The sequence below is a fragment of the Loxodonta africana genome, chromosome 3 (assembly GCF_030014295.1).
Source record: "Loxodonta africana isolate mLoxAfr1 chromosome 3, mLoxAfr1.hap2, whole genome shotgun sequence".
Lineage (NCBI taxonomy): Eukaryota > Metazoa > Chordata > Mammalia > Proboscidea > Elephantidae > Loxodonta > Loxodonta africana.
Genome location: NC_087344.1, coordinates 65,432,521 through 65,445,965, shown reverse-complemented (window position 1 = coordinate 65,445,965; position 13,445 = coordinate 65,432,521). Strand labels below are relative to the sequence as shown.

At 47.7% G+C, this 13,445-nt stretch overlaps 1 pseudogene; it reads left to right on the top strand.

Annotated features, from left to right (window-relative positions):
* Window positions 1-722: 722 nt before the first annotated feature.
* Window positions 723-4,010, top strand: LOC100655182 (large ribosomal subunit protein uL10-like; annotated as a pseudogene).
* The last annotated feature ends 9,435 nt before the right edge of the window (window positions 4,011-13,445 follow it).

The following is a 13,445-nucleotide window of genomic DNA, read 5'->3' as shown; positions in this document are numbered from 1 at the left end:
TTGGCCTGAGGGGTTTGACCAGACCATCTGTTATAGCCAAAGTAAGAGTGATGGTGCTGGAGCAGTGAGCGGGCATGGAGCTATAACATGTACTAGTTCTTAAAATGGGGGGCTGTGTCCCTGGGAAGTTGCCTAAAGTCTCTCTCAAAGGCCTTGCATTATTAAAAAAAAAAAAACAGCAAAAAGAGCCTTTATCTTTTGGCAATACCACGGTCCTGATCGCTTCTAGTGCCCTGTGCTTGTTACCTGTAATCCTGACCTGTCGTTGTTGTTAGGTACCATCCAGTCCATTCTGACTCATGGCGACTCTATATGACAGAGTAGAACTGTCCCATAGGGTTTCCTAGGCTGTAATCTTTACAGGAACAGATCACCAGGTCTTTTCACCCATGGAGCTGCTGGAGGATTTGCACTGTCCACTTTTCAGTTAGCAGTCAAGTGCTTAACCATTGTACCACCAGGGCTCTTTAAGCCTGACTTACAAGTTTCTAAGTCTCCTAGCCCAGACTGTTAGTAGGTCAAAGAGAAAGGAATACAAGCAAACCTTGGGGGCATCTTCAGAGGAGAAGCACTGAAGAGAATAAGGGAACAGGAAGAGAGTGACAGAAGGAGCAGGGAGAATCAAGGCAGGGCAGGGTCCCGGAAGACCAGGAAGGGAAGTGGGTATGGGGAGGGGTCCAGAGCTGAGGGCCAAGGTGAGGATTTGCTGATGAAGAGTTACCATGGAGAGAGTTTCAACCTGGAGGTGGGTCAGAAGCCAATCTGCAAAGTCAGAGAGAAGGTGAAGGAAGAACGAGTGCAGCTTGGTGGAACCCAGAACCCAACATTCTTGTACCAGCCCCCCAGCCCACATCTGCAGGTGTCAGACTACATGCCACATCCCCTTCCCTGCTCAGCCTTCTTTCTACCTTGGAGCTGGGCTTCCCTCCTGGAATTCTCTCCTCCTCTCTTGCCACTAAAACCTGTCATAGTGTTATTTTTCAAGACATTAACAAGGCTTTAATGTGAATTTGCATTCCCTGGGTGTCACAAACCATTATGTGCTAGACTATTAAGTGAAAGTTTGGAGGTTCAAACCCACCAGAGGTACCTCAGAAGAAAGGCCTGCGGATCTGCTTCTAAAAGGTCACAGCCTTGACAACCCTATGGAATCATTCTGACCAGGTGTTCTTGTGAGAGTGGCATTGTCTTTAAACTCTGTGTGGCAATCCTGAGGCACCACCACGATGCCCGGGGAAGACGGGCAACTGGGAAGTCCAACCACTTCCTTACGATCATCCAACATTTGTATGATTATCCAAAACTTTTCATCGCGGGAGCCGACAATGTGGGCTCCAAGCAGATGCAGCAGATCCATACGTCCCTCCGTGGGAAGACTGTGGTGCTAACGGGCAACACCACCATGATGTGCGAGGCCATCCGAGGGCATCTGGAAAACAGCCCAGCTCTGGAGAAACTGTTGGCTCATATCTGGGGGAACCTGGGCTTAATGTTCACCAAGGAGGACCTTACTGAGATCAGGGACATGCTGCTGGCCAACAAAGTGCCAGCTGCTGCCTGTGCTGGTGTCATTGTCCCACGTGAAGTTACTGGCCAGCCCAGAACACTAGTCTGGGTCCTAAGAACACCACCTTCTTCCAGGCTTTGGGTATCACCACTAAGATCTCCAGAGGAACTATTGAAATCCTGATTATGACTTGAGACAGAGTGGGAGCCAGCGAAGCCACCCTACCAAACTGCTGAACCTTTCCTCCTTCTTCTGTGGGCTGATCATCCCAAAGTTTGGATGACTGACGACAGCAGCATCTACAACCCGGAAGTGCTTGACATCGAAGAGGAAACTGCATTCGCGCTTCCTGGAGGGTGTCCCCAAAGTTGCCAGTGTATCTCTGCAGATTGGTCACCCAGCTGTTGACTCAGTATCCCAGTCTATCATCAATCGGTACAAGTGGATCCTGGCTGTGTCTGTGAAGACCAATTACACCTTTGCCCTTTGCTTTAAAGGTCAAGATTTTCTTGGCTGATCCATCTACATTGGTGGTGGCTGCTCCTCTGGCCACTGCCCCCACTGCTGTTCTTGCTACTGCTTTAGCCCCAGCCGTGTTGGAAGTGATGGATAAGGATATGAGATTTGGTCTGTTTGACTAGTCATCAAAAACAACCAACTCAATCAGCTTCATTTGTAAAACAAGGAAATAAAAGCTTACTTCTCTTTAAATAAATAAATAAACAAAAATCTATGGAGTCTACTCCAGGGCAATGGGTTTGGTTTTTTTTATTTGTCTGCTTGTTTGATTTTTTTTTAATGGATGTTCACTAAAGTTTCTCCATCCTTGGTTTCCACTGGCCCCTCACCTTTTCCTTATTTTTTATTTACTAAAATGTCAAGCTGCTCTGTTTTTAGAGCACTGGATGTAGATAAAGGGGATTAGAGGATAGTTTGATCCCATTTAAAGGTAACCTGGAGCTAATGGAGGTAAACAGACCCGCTTGGAGGCTGCACTCCTCTCTCTTCTCCCTCCTGGCTCCTGCCCTCCTGCTTTTGCTCCCACCTTCTCAAAAGCTTGCCTGGGGACTCTTAAAAGTGGAATGATGAAGTAGGCCAGGGCATGCCTTGTAGATATCCTGGGGCCTTGTCTGGGGTGGCTGGGAGGTATGTATGGCCTGGGGAGGACACGCCCTCAGAGCTAGGCAGAAGCCTCCAGAGGTTGGGAGCCCAAGGGCTGAGAATTCGGGCCTGCAGCTTGGTCAGGAGGCCAGACTTTCAGGCCCGACCTGTAGCCTCTGCTTCAACCCTCCGAGTCCAGGGGCCTGAGGGAAGGTTCTGGCTTCTGGGAGGGGCTGGACCAGGCCATGCCCCCTCACCTGAATGGAGATAGGAAACACCCCTCCCCACATGAGTCCTCACCTCGGCAGCTGAGTCAGACAGAGGAATCCCATCTCCTCCTTTCAGTCTCAGCTCCAGGGCCAGAAGATCCCAGGGATCATCTAATCCTGCCTAATCATTGTCCAGGCTGGAAACTGAGGCCAGAAAGGGAGGGGCAGCCCCAGGGTCACAGGGCAGGTTGGGAGCAGAGTAGAACTCTGGTCTGTTCATATGGACAACACTATTTCCATTGTTTCTCCTCAGTGGTTAGTGGGAGGTTTCCAAGAATCTGAAATTTAGAAATAGCCTTTCAATATTAATACTGTATTTCAATTCTGAGACGCATTTTAACCTTCCTAAAACAAGATGCGTGGTTCAATTGATCTAGACATTTAATGTGACCTCTCATTCCTTGTCAAAGCTGTTATTAGCTTGTCAGTTTTCTGAAGGATGGCTTTTTAGAATAAAGCATATAGGTTAATGGTGTAAAACAATACTAGTATTAATACTATTATCTTAGTTGATGTCTGTGTTTCTGGTATGGTGTTAAGTGCTGAACATACTTTATCTCATTTAATTTTTCCAAATAATCCCATGAGATGGGTACTACCATAAACCTATTTCACAGCTGAGGAAACTGAGTCTCAGAGAAGCCCCATTATTGCCTGTGGTCACACATTAAGTGGAGTTTCGATTCTATTTAAACCCCAGACTGTGTGATCCCAAAGCCTGGCCTGGACACCGTACACTTCGCCACCTCATTCATTCACTCATTTACTCGTTCGCTAATCCTTGCTGGACACTGGACTTGCCAAGATGAAATCCCTAGGCCTGCCCTTAAGGAGCTGACCCTCTAATGGAGAACATCAGTGTTCCTCTTCCTGCTGCCATCTTGCAGTGTGACGAACAAGTCACCTTCCCCTCTGTGGGGGTCAGATGTCCCATCTATGATGAGGGGCTGGAACTTCAGAGCCCCCCACTCAGATCTGATGACTGGCTGAGCCAGAAAGCACCTGCCCCACCAATCAGCCTGGGCTTTTCTCCTCCCTCTTTGCCTGGGAAGCCCAACAGCCCTGTGACAGTTTGCAAGATAATGACGTGCTTTGTTCTGTCCACTGTGCCCAGTAACGACTGCTGGTATTGAAGGACAGTGTTTTAATTCTTGTGACCCAGGGACCCCTTGGGAGCCCCTACCCGTACCACCTCCTTAGCCCCTTGCACTGGGCAAAGAATCACCTTCCCCTGATTCCAGATCGTACAAACTGGAGTTAACTCCTGCTTGTGGCCCAGGGCCCTTGTAACAGGTAGCTTGTAATTGGAAAAATCTTTAACATCTTCTTGATGGCTTTCCCCCCATTATTCTGTGACAACGCTGAAACAGTGAAAGATACCGATTTGCCAAGACTGAGCTGTGAGACCAAGATCAAGAGGGGGAAGGGGTGGTGGTGGTGGTGAGGCGTAAAGCAAGGCAAGAGAGACAGGTTTTACAATGAAATTACGGCCATTGTTCTCCTGGTAGCATTTCTTCCCTGCTGCCATGACAGATGGCTCACTAAGTGACAGCATATTTGTATTTCATTAGGACACTTTAGTCGAAAGATCAGTGATGCTTCTCAAACCTGTCCGCCAGTCCACAAGGGCGGGTGAGCCTGGTGAGAAGCCTGCTAGGATTCAGCTAAAATTGGGCGGCTGCCGGCAAACGCTGGATTCGCAATCATAGCGCGTAGATTTCCGAAGTGATGTTGAAGCTGAATGAGTTTAATAGGTCCCCTTGTTCCTTCTCTTTAAAGAGGGATCTTCTATGGTACAGTGGTTCCCCTGGTGGCACAGTGGTTAAGAGTTATGGCTGCTAACCAAAACTTCGGGAGTTCGAATCCACCAGCTGCTCCTCGGAAACCCTACGGGACGGTTTTACTCTGTCCTATAGGCTTGCTATGAGTCAAAATCAATTTGCTGGTAGCGACTCACTGGAGAAATGGAGCTATTTGAAGACAGGCTTAGTATTTGACAAAGTGTGGTTGGGGGTGGATGGTCCAGCAGAAAATGAGAGAGCCTGCTTTGCCCTTGATCAACTGTGTGACACTGGACAAGTTATTCCACCTCTGTTTCACTATCTGCGAATACTGGGAACAACAGAAATCAGGTTGTTATAAAGAATAAATGACATAAAGTGTGTAAGCACTTAGCATGATGCCTGGCATATGCTCAATAATCAATATATTCTTGAGTTATTAATAAGCCACGGACTTCTAAAGTAGCACCATACCACCCTCTGTCTTTACGGAGGAGGAAATTGAGGCCCAGAGAGGTTAAGCGGCTTGGCCAAGGTCACACAGCAAGTTCTTGGCAGACTTAGGCCTAGCACTCAACTGCCTGAATGCCCTTTCCATCACAGGCATCTTTAAGTGTGGACAGTGACCCAGCCCCTATAGGCCCTCCTGGCTAGCTGGGGAGAAGGAAGCTGAACTGGCTTTGACCCTGCCAAGCCCTGAGTCAGGTTGAGCTGTTTCCTATGTGATAGCAGTATTGAGAGAGAGAAAACTTCTTGACCTTTTTTTTTCTGGGGACCCTTGACCAAGCACTAATTGGGCCAGAGGGTCCCCATGGCTTCTTGGCTGCCAAGCCTATCGATAAAAAAGAATGGAAAACTTCCATGGAATTTTATCTTTGTTGTTGTTAGTTGTTGTCCCTTTGGTCATGGTGACCTTATGTGTAACAAAAGGAAATGTTGCCCAGTCCTGCACCATCTTCATGATCTTTGGTATGTTTGAGCTCGTTGTATGGCTATGGTGTCGATTCATCTGACTGAAAGTTTCTCTTGTTTTCACTGACACTCTACATTACCAAACATGATGTCTTTTTCTAGCGATTAGTCTTCCCTGTTGACCTGTCCAAAGTGGAAGAGCTGAAGTCTCACTATTCTCACTTCTAAGGAGCATTCTGGTTGTACTTCTTCTAAAACCGATTGTTTTTCCTTCTGGCAATCTGTGGTATACTCAATATTCCTTGCCAACATCGTAATTTAAAAAAAAAAAAATTTTTTTTAATTTAAAGGCATCAATTATTCTTCTGTCCTCCTTTGTCGCTGTCCAACTTTCACGTGCATGTGAGGTGACTGAGAAGACCGTGGCTTGGGTCAGGTACACCTTAGACATCAAAGTGACATCTTTGCTTTTTAAAACTTTCAAGAGGGTTTTTGCTGCAGATTTGTCCAATGCAATATGTCATTTGATTTCTTGACTGCTTCTTCCACAGACATTGACTATTGATCCAAGAAGAATGAAATCATTGGCCACTTCAATTTTTTCTCCATTTATCATGATGGTGTTTGTTGGTTCAGTTTGTGGATTTTTTTTTTTCTTCATGTGTAGGCATAATCCATACTGACGACTATAGTATATGACCTTTATCAATAAGTGCTTCAAGTCTTCTTCACTTTTGGTAAGCAAGGTTGTGTCATCTGGATATTTCAGGTTGTGAATGAGTCTTTCGCCAATCCTGATGTGGAGTTCACATAGTTCAGCTTCTCTGATGACTTGTTCAGCATACAGATTGAATGAGAGGCCAAAACACCCCTGCTCTGAGGGCATCTGGCTGGGCAGAAACTTTGGGAGTTGGCTCCAGGGGCAGCTCCTTCCTCCTTCATTTCTTCCTTTTCCTATCCCTCTCCATACACTCCCTCCCCAATCTACTCCATCCAATTATACTAGATTCTTCTTTGTTTTTCCCTTTCCCTCTTTCTTCTCCCTCCTCCTCTACCTTCTCTCTCCTTTTTTCCCAACCATCTCTGCCCCTTTCTCCTCCTTCTCTCTTTTTCTCTTCTTCTCCCCTTACTCCTCAGTTCCATAAATCCCTTCTTCCTTTCCATCTTCACCATCCCCTTCCCTCCTCCAGCCCCTATTTTTTCTCTCTCTTCCCACTCTGCTCTTCTCCTTTACTGTATCCTTCTTTCCTCCTTCTTCTCACCTGCCTGTCTCTTCTCCTCTCACTCTTGCTTTTTGTTCTTAGGTCTTCCCTTTCTCCTTTGCTCCCCCTTTTTATCTCCTCTCCTTCTCTCTCCTCTGCCTTCTCCTCTGATCTTCTTCCTAGTCTCTCTTCTCTGTGACTTCTCAGTCTTTCTCTACTCCCCTTCTCCTCCTCTTTTGTCTCCTTCTCTCTTTCCACCTTCTTTCTTCTCCAGGGATTTTCTCTGGCCACTACGGGAAGGGGCCACAACCCCATCCCCACAATGGGCCCTTGAAACCCTGCACCACATGTGCTAGGGCCTCTGTGCTGCACTGAAGGCTAGTGTTATGGGTTGCAAGGACCTGAGCCCCTGAGCCCTTGCTCAAACAGCTCACTGCCTATGTGAATAACACACCCTGGGAAACCCTGGTGGCATAGTAGTTAAGTGCTACGGCTGCTAACCAAAGGGTCAGCTGTTCGAATCCGCCATGCGCTCCTTGGAAACTCTATGGGGCAGTTCTACTCTGTCCTACAGGGTTGCTATGAGTCGGAATCGACTCGACCGCACCGGGTTTGTTTTTTTTTTGTTTTCTTCTGCCTCTGGTGTAGGTCACTGGTTATCAAGGAACTCCCACTTTTTGGCTGGGCCTGTGCAACTCTCTTTGTGGTTGGTCAGAGCAACTTCACTCAGTGTCTTCACCAGGCAGCTGCCGGGTCCTGTAGGAAAGGAAGAGCCACAACTGCCCCCAGGACTGGGTTTCTCCCTCAGGCAGCAGGGGGAGTCCCAGAGCCCCAGGCTGTTTGACAGAGAAGGGACCTCTGAGTAACTGGGTGGAGACTGAGCTAGTGTGAGATACAAAATGGAATGCAAAATGGGAGGAGAGTGGGTTTGTGGTGGTGGGGGCTGTGGTGCAGGAGTGGAAAAAAAATCATAATAGCTTCGTTAGGATCCATGCTCCCCACTGCTCCGAATCCCCAGCCAAAGCAGGTACTCTTTAGAAGCCCTGACAGGTAGCCATTTAGTCTGCTAGTGTGAACAGTTAGCAACAGGGAGCTATTATCTTGAGAAACAGCTTGCTCTTTCATATTCAGACAACAGTTGCTGTTCTCCAACTTTCTGTCAGATGTTGCTACCTCCTGCACTAACATCACTACCATTGTCCCTTTGGTCCCCTGGGGCTCTAAAGTGTTCCCCAATTGTGTGACTCATCCTGTACCAAGAGCTTAACCTTAGTAATGACTTGGTTCCTTCCAACATTGCTGTGGTGTAGGTACTAGCATGATCCCCATTGTAGAGATAAGAAAACTGAGGCTCAGCAGTCAGGTAACTGGCCCCAAGTCCCACAGCTGGTTGGTGGCAGAGCCGGGTCTCAAGCTCACATCCTTTCAACTCTTACCCACCTGAATTCATTGTTGCTAGAATGCAAACCCACTCTAACCCCTGCCATAAACTTGTCAGACTGCATCATAATAGAGCATTTATGCTCTTGTCTCCCCCATCAGACTGCGAAGCCATGAGGGTAGACTTCTGGTTTGTATCCCCATGTCCTAGCTCAGGGCCTAAGGGCTCCCCCAGTCCCATGATGACCACAGGAGAAAAGAAGGGGGCTATGGCCAAGAGTCCCAGCTCATCAGTGCCTGACTGATGGAGCCCAGTGGTGCTCAGAGATGCTGCTGCAGGCAGAGCTGGAAGAGACTCTGGGGAAAGCAGGGTGCACCCAGGTGCCCATGGCTCTGGCGGATGGACTGAGGCAGCCACTGGGTGAGCTGGGCTCTGTGCGCATCTACATCTCTAAGGCTGCCTAGACTGCATTCTTAGCACACCCATGTGCCATGTCTAAACACTCTAAAGACTCAGCAAAGGGCAGAGCAAGATAATGCTAAGTGGAATAAGTTGAGCACATAAGGACAAATGTTGTATGATTCCTCTTTTACAAGAAGACAAGAATAGACATATATAAAGAGACCAGTGTTCAACCAGGGGAGAAGGGAAGGAGGGGGAAGCATGATTTAGATAGTAAATACTTGTTATTTTTGCTGATAGAGAAAATGGTATGAAATGTGGGTGTAGTGAGCACAGCTTGACCAAAGTAAATGATGGCACCAAGAAGTGCTCAAGAGAAAAGGATGCTTGTACTAAAGAAATTGACATATATAATTTGGCAACAACACTAACAATGACCAAAAAACCAGCATTTGGTCATATATGTACGTGTATAGGTGTACAGGTATATGGGCGGGTGCAGGTATATACATAAGTATGCAAAGATCGAAGTATCTGTGTGTGCGTAAGACAGATACATGTGTGCAGGCATGTATATTCATAGAAGACACAATTACAGATACTTCTCAGACTTAACCAAACACCTTGTGAAATTAGTTACCTAGGTTTGAAGGCTTAGAATCTTAGTCTCATGCGACAACTCAGTCAATTGGCACAAAATAGTTCACAAAGTTCATGTTCTGCATCCTAGTGAAATGAGTAGTGTCTGGGGTCTTAAAAGTTTGCAAGTGGCCATCTAAGATACAACTATTGGAATGTACCCCTCCAAAGAAAAAGAGTAAGAGGTAACCAAAATCACAGAGAAGAAAGAAGTCTACAAGGCTGACAGCCCACATGACCCACAGTCTCATCTACCCTGGGACTGTTACTGGAGAGAATGCCTCAGCTCTTGTCTTTGGGGCAGGAAAGAATTCAAACACTCAGACAAACAGTGCCAAGCGAGCAGAGGTTTATTAGCTAGCAAAGGGTTGGTAGCAAAAGTACACTTGGCTAGGGCGCATCAAGCAGGCTACTCAGTTATAGAGAGAGCCTGAGAGCCCCAATAGTCGTTTTCTTAGAGTTGTATACCCTTCTTGTCCCTTATTTCTCCCTGTCAACATTTAACAGCCAAGACAGGGACTCCTACAGAGACTATTTCCTTGGCTTAAGGTTTAATTACCAAGTTAGGGACCTTATCAAGTTAGGGACCCCTATAGGGATCATTTCTTTGGCTTAAAGTTTAACTATGTAGGGACCATCTTATTGAGGAATGTCACCACCCCCTGTCTCTTCTTCCCGAGTGCAAGCTCCCCCCCTCCCCCTTACAAGACCAGAAGAACTGGGTGGTACCCAGCTACCACCACTGACCAACGTGACTGAGCCACAATACATGATCCTGGTTAGAACAGGAGAAAAATGCAGAATGAAACTCAAATTCGTAAAAATGACCAGATTAACTGGGACCACTGAGACCAGAGGACTCCTTGAGACTATCACCCTGAGACGCTCCTGAAACCTTGAACCAAAATTACCCCGAGATCACCTTTTAACAGAAAAACAGAGTGACACACAAAATAAAGGATATTACCCACAAGATTAGTGATCTACTACAAAAAAAAAAATCTGTATGAGACCAAAAGGCCAGCATTTAACCTAAAGCAAAGATGAAAAGATAAGCGAGCAGGGAACCTATAATACTGGAAATGTAACAACCAGAACACAACTAATGGGAATGTTGACACAATGTGAAAAATGTAACTAATGTCATTAATCAATTTGTGTGGAACTTGTCAAAGGAGAATATAACTTGCTGTGTAAATTTCACCAAAAACACCATAAAGCATTGTTTATAAAAGGGGAGGGGACAGAGCAGGCATGTTAGCTGGCTGTCCTCCTCAGCTCCTCCCAAACCAACCCCATTAGCTCTCTAATGAGAAGCGGTAGGTGGGGGAGCGGGAGTGGGTGGGGGGTGGGGGTGGGAGAGGGTGAGGAGATGGGAGGGGGCGGGTGGGGAGCAGCCATGTGGCCACAGGCTTGGGAGCGTACCATACCAAAACCAAAAACCAAACCCCAGTGCCGTCGAGCCGATTCCGACTCATAGCGACACTATAGGACAGAGTAGAACTGCCCCATGGTTTCCAAGGAGCGCCTGGTGGATTTGAACTGCCGACCCTTTGATTAGTATAGGGAGCATAAATCACTCATCCCTTCACAGGGATCTCAGCAAACTGCCTCAGCAGGTTAGGTTAGATCCTCTCCTGCCTTCACAGGTTCCTTTTTAAATCAGCAGATGTGTAGTCGTGGAAAGGGAATACAAATCTGGTGGAGCTGGAGCATGCAGAGAGCCGAGGGCATGGTGGGTAGACCACAAGGCTCCCACATAAGAGGCCACTGTGCACATGTGGGCCGATAAACACCTTTGGTTGGGCAGGGTGTTACCATCAAAAATGAACTCGGGGAGAAAGCGTCTTTGGCAGCCATTAAAAATTCCATTGGATGGGCATATTGTGGGGAGGGGAGCATTTCTGGACAGTCTGCAGGGCGGTGAGCCCCAGGGTGTGACCCCGACGGGACTGGGTTTCAATCCCGCTCTGCCATCTCCGGACAGAGGGGCCTTGGTGAGTCTTGTTACCTCTCTGAGCCTCAGTGCCAACACTTGGATCAATGTAGATGGGGCCAGAGTGTGGTAGGGGGTGGGGTTAAAAGCTGAGCCTCTCAGGGCACTGAAAGCCACTTAAGGGTCTGGGTCTTTGCTTCAAGAGCAGTGGGGAGCCATGGACACCTTTAAACAGCTGGAAGACAGGATGGTTTTGCATTTCAAACACATCACTCAGGACTTTTATCTCAGCCACTCTGTAGGTAGTGAAGATGAGATGGTCAAGTGCTGCTGGAAAGCTTAGGGCAGAGATGGCTCAGCACCATTTCCTAGGAAACAGCAACAAATATCAATATCGAGGTGAGTGGAGGTGGGTTAAGTGAGGACCAGACCAGTGGCGGCTTGGATGCCCTCACCGCCCACTCCCATTGTGGCAGCTGTCCCTCCTGCACACAGGTGCAGAGCCAAGCCCACACTCCTCCATACACTGCATCCTCACAGTATCCAGTGAAGCATATGTTATTGCCACCCCCTTTCACAGAAGGGAAAACTGAGGCACAGAGAAGGGCAATGGCTTGCCCACAGTGAACTGTCCCGTTTATTTTCATTCAAGAAGCACTATTTTTAAGGGCCAAACCGTAATCAAGGACTGGGGACACAGAAATGAGTCAGACATATCCCCCATCCGGAAGGTCTCAGAAGTTTTCTCCTTCATAGAGAGAGGAGGGGTTCTTAACATAAATTATACTTTGACATTTAGTATGAAATGGGCAAACATGGAAGTGAGTGTAAGGTGTAGACATGATGCCCAGGAGGACAGGATGAACTCCAGGAAGGCTGGGATGATCAGGGAAGGCTTCTGGGTGGAGGTGGAGGTTAGGAAGGTAGGCCAGATCCCCTCCCCCCTCCTCCAGGGCTCTTTCTCTCAATAGGCAGAGGGTGGTAATACACTGGTGCTTTTTTCTGACCCAAAAGATAGGGTCTGTCCAGCTGAGCTGAAGGAGGAAGGAGCTACACTCCATCACGTCCTGTCCCCATCCTCTGCTGGTCCACCCTCATCTCACCTCTGTCTTCTCCTCCTCCCTTGGGTCCTGGGCTGGGATCCGCTATATTGAATCATAGCATTGTACAGACATAATTACATCGTCCTTCTCCCTATCCCACCCAAGGCAATGAATCATTCATTCACTTATTTATTCATTCAATATGTATGTTGTGTGCCAGGCACCATGCTGGACACAGGGATGAAGAAATGAGGAAAGACTCAGCTCAGCCCTTGTGTTGCTTACAGCTGAGTGGGAAAAATTAGTCTTAAAGAGCTGCACTAACAATTCCAACTATGATTTATAATACTGAGGAGAGCTTCCTGGAACCAGAAGAGGCCCCTCCATAGACATGCGATTTGAGATAGATGAGCAGTCTGGGAGGCCCTCTCTCTGGATGAGATGATGGGGCAAAGACGAGCAGGACGAGCAGGACACGTCCTAGCTATATCCTGGTGAGGAATAGAGGAGCACCCAGAACATAAAGGAAGCATGTTCAAAGGCCCTGGGGCAAGCAGAAGTAGGGCAAGGGCAGAGAGCTGGAAAACAGCCAGAGGAGCTGGATCACAAGAAAAAGGAGAAGCATGGTGGAGGGAGACAGTCAGGGCCTGCAGGCCACAGCCAGTCTTGTCGCAGATTCCAAGAAAAATCAGGAGCAACAGGAAGGTTTGCGGTAGGGCATGTTGTGGCCAAATCTGCCCTTCTAATAATTCGCATGGAGGCTGGATCGCCCCAAATCCATCACCTGTCCCCAGGTCAAGTGGATTGAATCACGTCCCCCCAAAACATGTGTTGAATTCCTGGGCCTTTTGCTCGTGGATGTGATCCTGTTTGGAGATAGAGCTTTCTTTTCTTATGTTAGTAAGGCCATACCAGCCTACCCTTTTGCCATCAAGTAGATTCTGACTTACAGCAACCTACAGGACAGAGTAGAACTGCCCCCATAGGGTTCCCAAGGAATGCCTGGTGGATTCGAACTGCTGACCCTTTGGTTAGCAGCTGTAGCACTTAGCTACTAGACCACCAAGTTTTCCAGCCTAGGGTGGTAAAAAGAGCAGAATAGAAACAAAGACACAAACACTGAGGGAAATAGATGCCATGTGAGGATCCTCTACAAGCCAAGGAATCAAGGAATACCTGGGGTGTGCCGTGTGCCATGTGCAGTGCGCAGTGTGCTGTGTGCAGCATGCAGAGTGCTGCATGCGGTGTGCTACATGCAGCGTGCTGTGTGCT